Source organism: Triticum dicoccoides, chromosome 2B (genome assembly GCF_002162155.2).
Source record: "Triticum dicoccoides isolate Atlit2015 ecotype Zavitan chromosome 2B, WEW_v2.0, whole genome shotgun sequence".
NCBI classification, from domain to species: Eukaryota; Viridiplantae; Streptophyta; class Magnoliopsida; order Poales; family Poaceae; genus Triticum; species Triticum dicoccoides.
Genome location: NC_041383.1, coordinates 41,774,783 through 41,782,551, shown reverse-complemented (window position 1 = coordinate 41,782,551; position 7,769 = coordinate 41,774,783).

The following is a 7,769-nucleotide window of genomic DNA, read 5'->3' as shown; positions in this document are numbered from 1 at the left end:
AGAAATCGCGCGCGATGGCCAACCGATTAAAGCCCTCCGGACCAAGGAAGCATTTTCTGCTCAGTGCGGGGTTCTTGTTAGGGACATGATCCCGATCAGCATCGAGCTATGGAATGAGCCTAAGAAGGAAGATCTTCTTCAAGTTTCTTTTGTCGAAGATAGACAGAAAGTAGATCTTTGGAAAGCGCTAAAGGTAAATTTCACTCTACCGGAAGAGCCATTGATCAAGTCCTATGCTCTCAAGAAGATGGCAGATCTATTCAGGAGGTGGAAGAATGTGTTGAAAACAACGTATGTCGACCAAGACATGACTCCAGAATTCACCGGCCGATTTGAGAATATAAGAGATCACTGGCCCGCATTTGTGGCCAACAAGACATCGGAGAGGAGTAAGAAGATGTCAGCGACTAACAAGATAAATGTTGCAAAGAAGGAGCATTACCATCGCATTGGTTCAGATGGCTACCTCAATGCCCGGCCGTTGTGGGACAAGGCTAAGCAGGACCTGATTGCTAAAGGGGTCGAATCAGAGACATTGCATTGGCCAGACCATTGTAGGACTTGGTTCTTCGGGGCTGGTGGAACATTGGACCCTGAAACTGGGAAGTGCTGCTGGACGGACGAGCAACGTGCAACACCCATCACGAAGCTTTGGAAAGCAATAAACGAAGTGCGGGAAGGGAAGTTCGTTCCCGACAGAGAGAAAGACGAGCTCACAAGGGCCCTCGGGAATCCGGAGCACCCTGGACGAACACGAGGCACGCCAGGCTCCATTCTGTGGAAGGTTGGGTTTCCCGACGCAGGCGGTTACAAAACCCTAGAGAGGAGGAGGAAAGTGGAGTAGAGCAAACTGCAGGAGCTTGAGGCAAGGGTAGGAAAGCTAGAGGAACGAGATGCTGACAACCAGCAGCTGCGACATCCTACCCAAGATGCTACTGAAGAAGCTACCCCGCCATCTCAGCGGAGAAGCAGCGTGGTTTCCACCGAGCTCGTTCAGCAGCCTGACTTGTTGACAGGTCCTAGCTGTTGGAAATATGCCCTAGAGGCAATAATAAAATGGTTATTATTATATTTCCTTGTTCATGATAATTGTCTATTATTCATGCTATAATTGTATTGACAGGAAACCGTAATACTTGTGTGAATACATATACCACAACAAGTCCCTATTGAGCCTCTAGTTGACTAGCTCGTTGATCAATAGATGGTCATGGTTTCCTGACTATGGACATTGGATGTCATTGATAACGGGATCACATCATTAGGAGAATGATGTGATGGACAAGACCCAATCCTTAGCATAGCACAAGATCGTGTAGTTCATTTGCTAAATCTTTTTTAATGTCAAGTATCATTTCCTTAGACCATGAGATTGTGCAACTCCCGGATACCGTAGGAATGCTTTGGGTGTACCAAACATCACAACATAACTGGGTGGCTATAAAGGTGCACTACAGGTATCTCCGAAAGTGTCTGTTGGGTTGGCACGAATCGAGACTGAGATTTGTCACCCCGTATGACGGAGAGGTATCTCTGGGCCCAATCGGTAATGCAACAACATAATGAGCTCAATGTGACTAAGTAGTTGGTCACGGGATCATGCATTACAGAACGAGTAAAGTGACTTGCCAGTAACGAGATTGAACGAGGTATTGGTATACCGACGATCGAATCTCGGGCAAGTAACACACCGATTGACAAGGGGAATTGTATACAGGATTGCTTGAATCCTCGACATCATGGTTCATCCGATGAGATCATCGTGGAACATGTGGGAGCCAACATGGGTATCCAGATCCCGCTGTTGGTTATTGCCTGGAGAGCTGTCTCGGTCATGTCTGCATGATTCCCGAACCCGTAGAGTCTACACACTTAAGGTTCGGTGATGCTAGGGTTATAGGGAAGGTTTGTACGTGGTTACCAAATGTTGTTCGGAGTCCCGGATGAGATCCCGGATGTCACCAGGAGTTCTAGAATGGTCCAGAGGAGAAGATTTTATATGGGAAGTCATCATACGGTCACCGGAAGTATTCGGGGGTTTGCCGGTATTGTACCGGGACCACCGAAGGGGTTCTGGGGGTCCACCGGGAGGGTCCACCTGCCCTGGAGGGCTCATGGGTTGTATATGGAAGGGAAGCAGCCCCTAAGTGGGTTGGGCGCCATTCCCCCCTAGGGCCCATGCGCCTAGTGTTGGGGGAAACCCTTAGGGGGGCGCCGCCCTCGGCTTGGGGGGCAAGCCCCCTCACCTTGGCCGCCCACCCCCTCTAGATCTCATCTAGTGGGGCCGGCCCCCTTCCCCCTTCACACTGTAAATAGAGGGGAGGAGGGAGGGCAGCCGCACCACTTCCAAGGCGTAGACCTTCCCCTCTCCAACAACTTTCCTCCTCCGTTTGAGCTTGGCGAAGCCCTGCCGGAGAACCGCTGCTGCACCACCACCATGCCATCATGCTGCTGCTGGAGTTGTCTTCCCCAACCTCTCCCTCCTCCTTATTAGATCAAGACGCGGGAGACGTCACCGGGCTGCACGTGTGTTGAACGCGGAGGAGCCGTTGTTCGGCGCTAAGATCAGAATCGACCGCGATCTAAATCGCTACGTGTACGACTACTCCAGCCGCGTTCTTGCAACGCTTCCATTTCGCGATCTTCAAGGGTATGAAGATGCACTCCCCTCTCTTTTGTTGTAGTCTCTCCATAGATTGATCTTGGTGATGCGTAGAAAATTCTTAATTTCTGCAACAATCCCCAACAGTGGCATCATGAGCTAGGTCTATGCATAGTTTCTAAGCACGAGTAGAACACAAGTTGTCGTGGGCGTCAATTTTGTCAATTTACTTGTTGGTACTAGTCTTATCTTGATTCGGCGGCATCGCGGATGAAGCGGCCCGGACCGACCTTACATGTACGCTCATGTGAGACAGGTTCCACTGAATGACATGCACTAGTTGCATAAGGTGGCTAGCGGGTGTCTGTCTCTCCCACTTTAGTCGGATCAGATTCGATGAAAAGAGTCCTTATGAAGGGTAAATAGCAATTGGCATATCACGTTGTGGTTTTGGCGTAGGTAAGAAACGTTCTTGCTAGAAACCTATAGCAGCCACGTAAAAACTTGCAACAACAATTAGAGGACGTCAAACTTGTTCTTGCAGCATATGCCGTGTGATGTGATATGTCCAAAAGGATGTGATGAATGATATATATGTGATGTATGAGATTGATCATGCTCTTGTAATAGGAATCACGTCTTGCATGTCGATGAGTATGACAACCAGTAGGAGCCATAGGAGTTGTCTTAATTATTGTATGACATGTGTGTTATTGAATAACGCCATGTAATTACTTTACTTTATTGCTAAACTTTTAGCCATAGTAGTAGAAGTAATAGTTCGCGAGACAACTTCATGAAGACACGATGATGGAGATCATGATGATGGAGATCATGCTGTCATGTCGGTGACAATGATGATCATGGCGCCCCGAAGATGGAGATCAAAAGGAGAAAAATGATATTGGCCATATCATGTCACTGTTTGATTGCATGTGATGTTTATCATGTTTTTACATCTTATTTGCTTAGAACGGTGGTAGCATAAATAAGATGATCCCTCATATAATTTCAAAAAAGTGTTCCCCCTAACTGTGCACCATTGCGAAAGTTCGTTGTTTCGAAGCACCACGTGATGATCGGGTGTGATAGATTCTAATGTTCGCATACAACGGGTGTAAGCCAGATTTACACATGCAAAACACTTAGGTTGACTTGACAAGCCTAGCATGTACAGACATGGCCTCGGAACACAAGAGACCGAAAGGTCGAACATGAGTCGTATAGCAGATACGATCAACATGAAGATGTTCACCGATGATGACTAGTCCGTCTCACGTGATGATCGGACACGACCTAGTTGACTCGGATCATGTATCGCTTAGATGACTAGAGGGATGTCTATTTGAGTGGGAGTTCATTAAATAATTTGATTAGATGAACTTAATTATCATGAACTTAGTCTAAAATCTTTGCAATATGTCTTGTAGATCAAATGGCCCACGCTAATGTTGCCCTCAACTTCACGCGTTCCTAGAGAAAACCAAGCTGAAAGACGATGGTAGAAACTATACGGACTGGGTCCGGAACTTGAGGACCATCCTCATAGCTGCCAAGAAAGCATATGTCCTAGAAGCACCTCTAGGTGAAGCACTCGTTTTCCCAGCAACTCAAGACGTTATGAACGCCCGGCAGTCGCGTAGTGATGATTACTCCCTGGTTCAGTGCGGCATGCTTTACAGCTTTGAACCGGGGCTCCAGAAGCGTTTTGAGCAGCACGGAGAATATGAGATGTTCCAAGAGATGAAAATGGTTTCCAAAGCTCATGCCCAGGTCGAGAGATATGAAGTCTCCGACAAGTTCTATAGTTGTAAGATGGAGGAGAATAGTTTTGTCAGCGGGCACATACTCAAAATGTCTGGGTTGCACAACCGCTTGTCTCAGCTGGGAGTTAATCTCCCAGATGACGCGGTCATTGACAGAATCCTTCAGTCGCTTCCACCTAGCTACAAGAGCTTTGTGATGAATTTCAATATGCAAGGGATGGAGAAAACCATTCCTGAGGTATATTCAATGCTGAAATCAGTAGAGGTGGAGATCAAAAAGGAACATCAAGTGTTGATGGTCAATAAAACCACTAGTTTCAAGAAAGGCAAGGGTAAGAAGAACTTCAAGAAGGACGACAAGGGAGTTGCCGCGCCCGGTAAGCCAGTTGCTGGGAAGAAACCAAAGCATGGACCCAAACCTGAGACTGAGTGCTTTTATTGCAAGGGAAACGGTCACTGGAAGTGGAACTGCCCCAAGTACTTAGCGGACAAGAAGGCCGGCAACACCAAAGGTATATGTGATATACATGTTATTGATGTGTACCTTACCAGTACTCGTAGTAGCTCCTGGGTATTTGATACCGGTGCGGTTGCTCATATTTGTAACTCGAAACAGGAGATGGGGAATAAGCGGAGACTGGCGAAGTACGAGGTGACGATGCACGTCGGGAATGGTTCCAAGGTCGATGTGATCGCCGTCGGCACGCTACCTCTACATTACCTACGGGATTAGTTTTAAACCTCAATAATTGTTATTTAGTGCCAGCTTTGAGCATGAACATTGTATCTGGATCTCGTTTAAAGCAAGATGGCTACTCATTTAAATCCGAGAATAATGATTGTTCTATATATATGAGAGCTATGTTTTATGGTCATGCCCCGCTGGTCAATGGTTTATTCTTAATGAATCTCGAACGTGATGTTACACATATTCATAGTGCGAATACCAAAAGATGTAAGATTGATAATGATAGTCCCATATACTTGTGGCACTGCCGCCTTGGTCACATTGGTGTCAAACGCATGAAGAAGCTCCATGTAGATGGACTTTTGGAGTCTCTTGATTATGAATCATTTGACACATGCGAACCATGCCTCGTGGGCAAGATGACCAAGACTCCGTTCTCCGGAACAATGGAGCGAGCAACCAACTTGTTGGAAATCATACATACTGATGTGTGCGGTGCAATGAGCGTGGAGGCTCGCGGTGGCTATTGATATGTCTCCAACGTATCTATAATTTTTTATTGCTCCTTGCTATTATATTACCCCTTTTGGATGTTTATGGGCTTTATTTCACACATTTATATCATTTTTGGGACTAACCTACTAACCGGAGGCCCATCCCATATTGCTGTTTTTTTGGCTATTTCAGTATTTCGAAGAAAATGAATATCAAACAGAGTCCAAACGGAATGAAACCTTCAGGAGCGTGATTTTTGGAACAAATCTGATCCGGAGATTTTGGAGTGCAAGTCAAGAAGCCTCCGAGGGCCCCACGAGATAGGAGGGCGCGCCCCTCCTGTAGGGTGCGCCCCCTGTCTCGTGGGCCCCTCGGGCGGCCACCGACGTATTTCTTCTTCCTATATATACCTATGTACCCCGAAAACATCCAGGAGCACCACGAAGCACAATTTCCACTGCCGTAACCTTCTGTATCCGCGAGATCTCATCTTGGAGCCTTCGCCGGCACTCTGCCGGAAGGCGAATCAACCATGGAGGGCTACTACATCAACATCCTTGCCCCTCCGATGAGTTGTGAGTAGTTTACCATAGACCTACGGGTCCATAGTTATTAGCTAGATGGCGTCTTCTCTCTTTTTGGATCTCAGTACAATGGTCTCCCCCTCTCTTGTGGAGATCTATTCGATGTAAACTCTTTTTGCGGTGTGTTTGTCGAGATCCGATGAATTGTGGGTTTATGATCAAGTTTTTCTATGAATAATATTTGAATCTTCTCTAAATTCTTTTATGTATGATTGAGTTATCTTTGCAAGTCTCTTCGAATTACCAGTTTGGTTTGGCCTACTAGATTGGTCTTTCTTGCCATGGGAGAAGTGCTTAGCTTTGGGTTCAATCTTGCGGTGTTCTTACCCAGTGACAGAAAGGATTGCAAGACACATATTGTATTGTTGCCATCGAGGATAATAAGATGGGGTTTATATCATATTGCATGTGTTTATCCCTCTACATCATGTCATCTTGCTTAATGCGTTACTCTGTTCTTATGAACTTAATACTCTAGATGCAGGCAGGAGTCGGTCGATGTGTGGAGTAATAGTAGTAGATGCAGGCAGGAGTCGGTCTACTTGTTATGGACGTGATGCCTATATACATGATCATGCCTAGATAATCTCATAACTATGCGCTTTTCTATCAATTGCTCGACAGTAATTTGTTCACCCACCGTAATACTTATGCTATCTTGAGAGAAGCCTCTATTGAAACCTATGGCCCCCGGATCTATCTCGTATCATATTTGCTTTCAATCTACTTTTATTTGCATCTTTACTTTTTGCATCTATCTTATAAAATACCAAAAATATATTTATCTTATCATACTATCTTTATCAGATCTCACTTTTGCAAGTGCCCGTGAAGGGATTGACAACCCCTTTATTGCATTGGTTGCGAGTTCTCAGTTTGTTTGTGTAGGTGCGTGGGACTTTTGAGGAGCCTTCTACAGGATTGATACCTTGGTTCTCAAAACCGAGGGAAACACTTAGGCTACACTTTGCTGCATCACCCTCTCCTCTTGGAGGAAAACCAACGCAAGCTCAAGACGTAGCAAGAAGGATTTCTGGCGCCATTGCCGGGGAGGTCTTCGCTCAAGTCAAGACATGCCAAGTACCCATCACAAACACATCTCCCTCGCATTTACATTATTTGCCATTTGCCTCTCGTTTTCCTCTCCCCCACTTCACCCTTGCCGTTTTATTCGCCCTCTCTTTCCCAATCTCCTCCTTTCCTTTTCGCTCTCTTTCTCCCGCCTTGCTTTTGTTTACCACTATGTCTGAAATTGGGGAGATTATCGTCGATATGGACAATAATGATAACACAGAAAATCCCAAGGCTCCGGCCGATGAACCCCCTATCTTGCATACTAAAAAGTTTCGAATCGGTAGTGGTAACATCATTGGCAAAGGTGTTATTCAAGATTTCTTTACTTGTGCCGGTGCTTTACCTTCCATGGGGTGTTATATTCTTCATAGAACTAGTAGTCTTGCGGATGCTGTTGCTATGCTTATAGTTGAGCTTGAAAGATTATTTATGCACATGCATCCTTGCATACAAAGAATTTTTCTAGAATTCTCTAATATTGAGCATTCTTCTGTTAAGCACGTTGTTACTATCTTTTTGGCTCGTGAATTTAGATTTATCATAAGAGAGGCCAAAGAAAT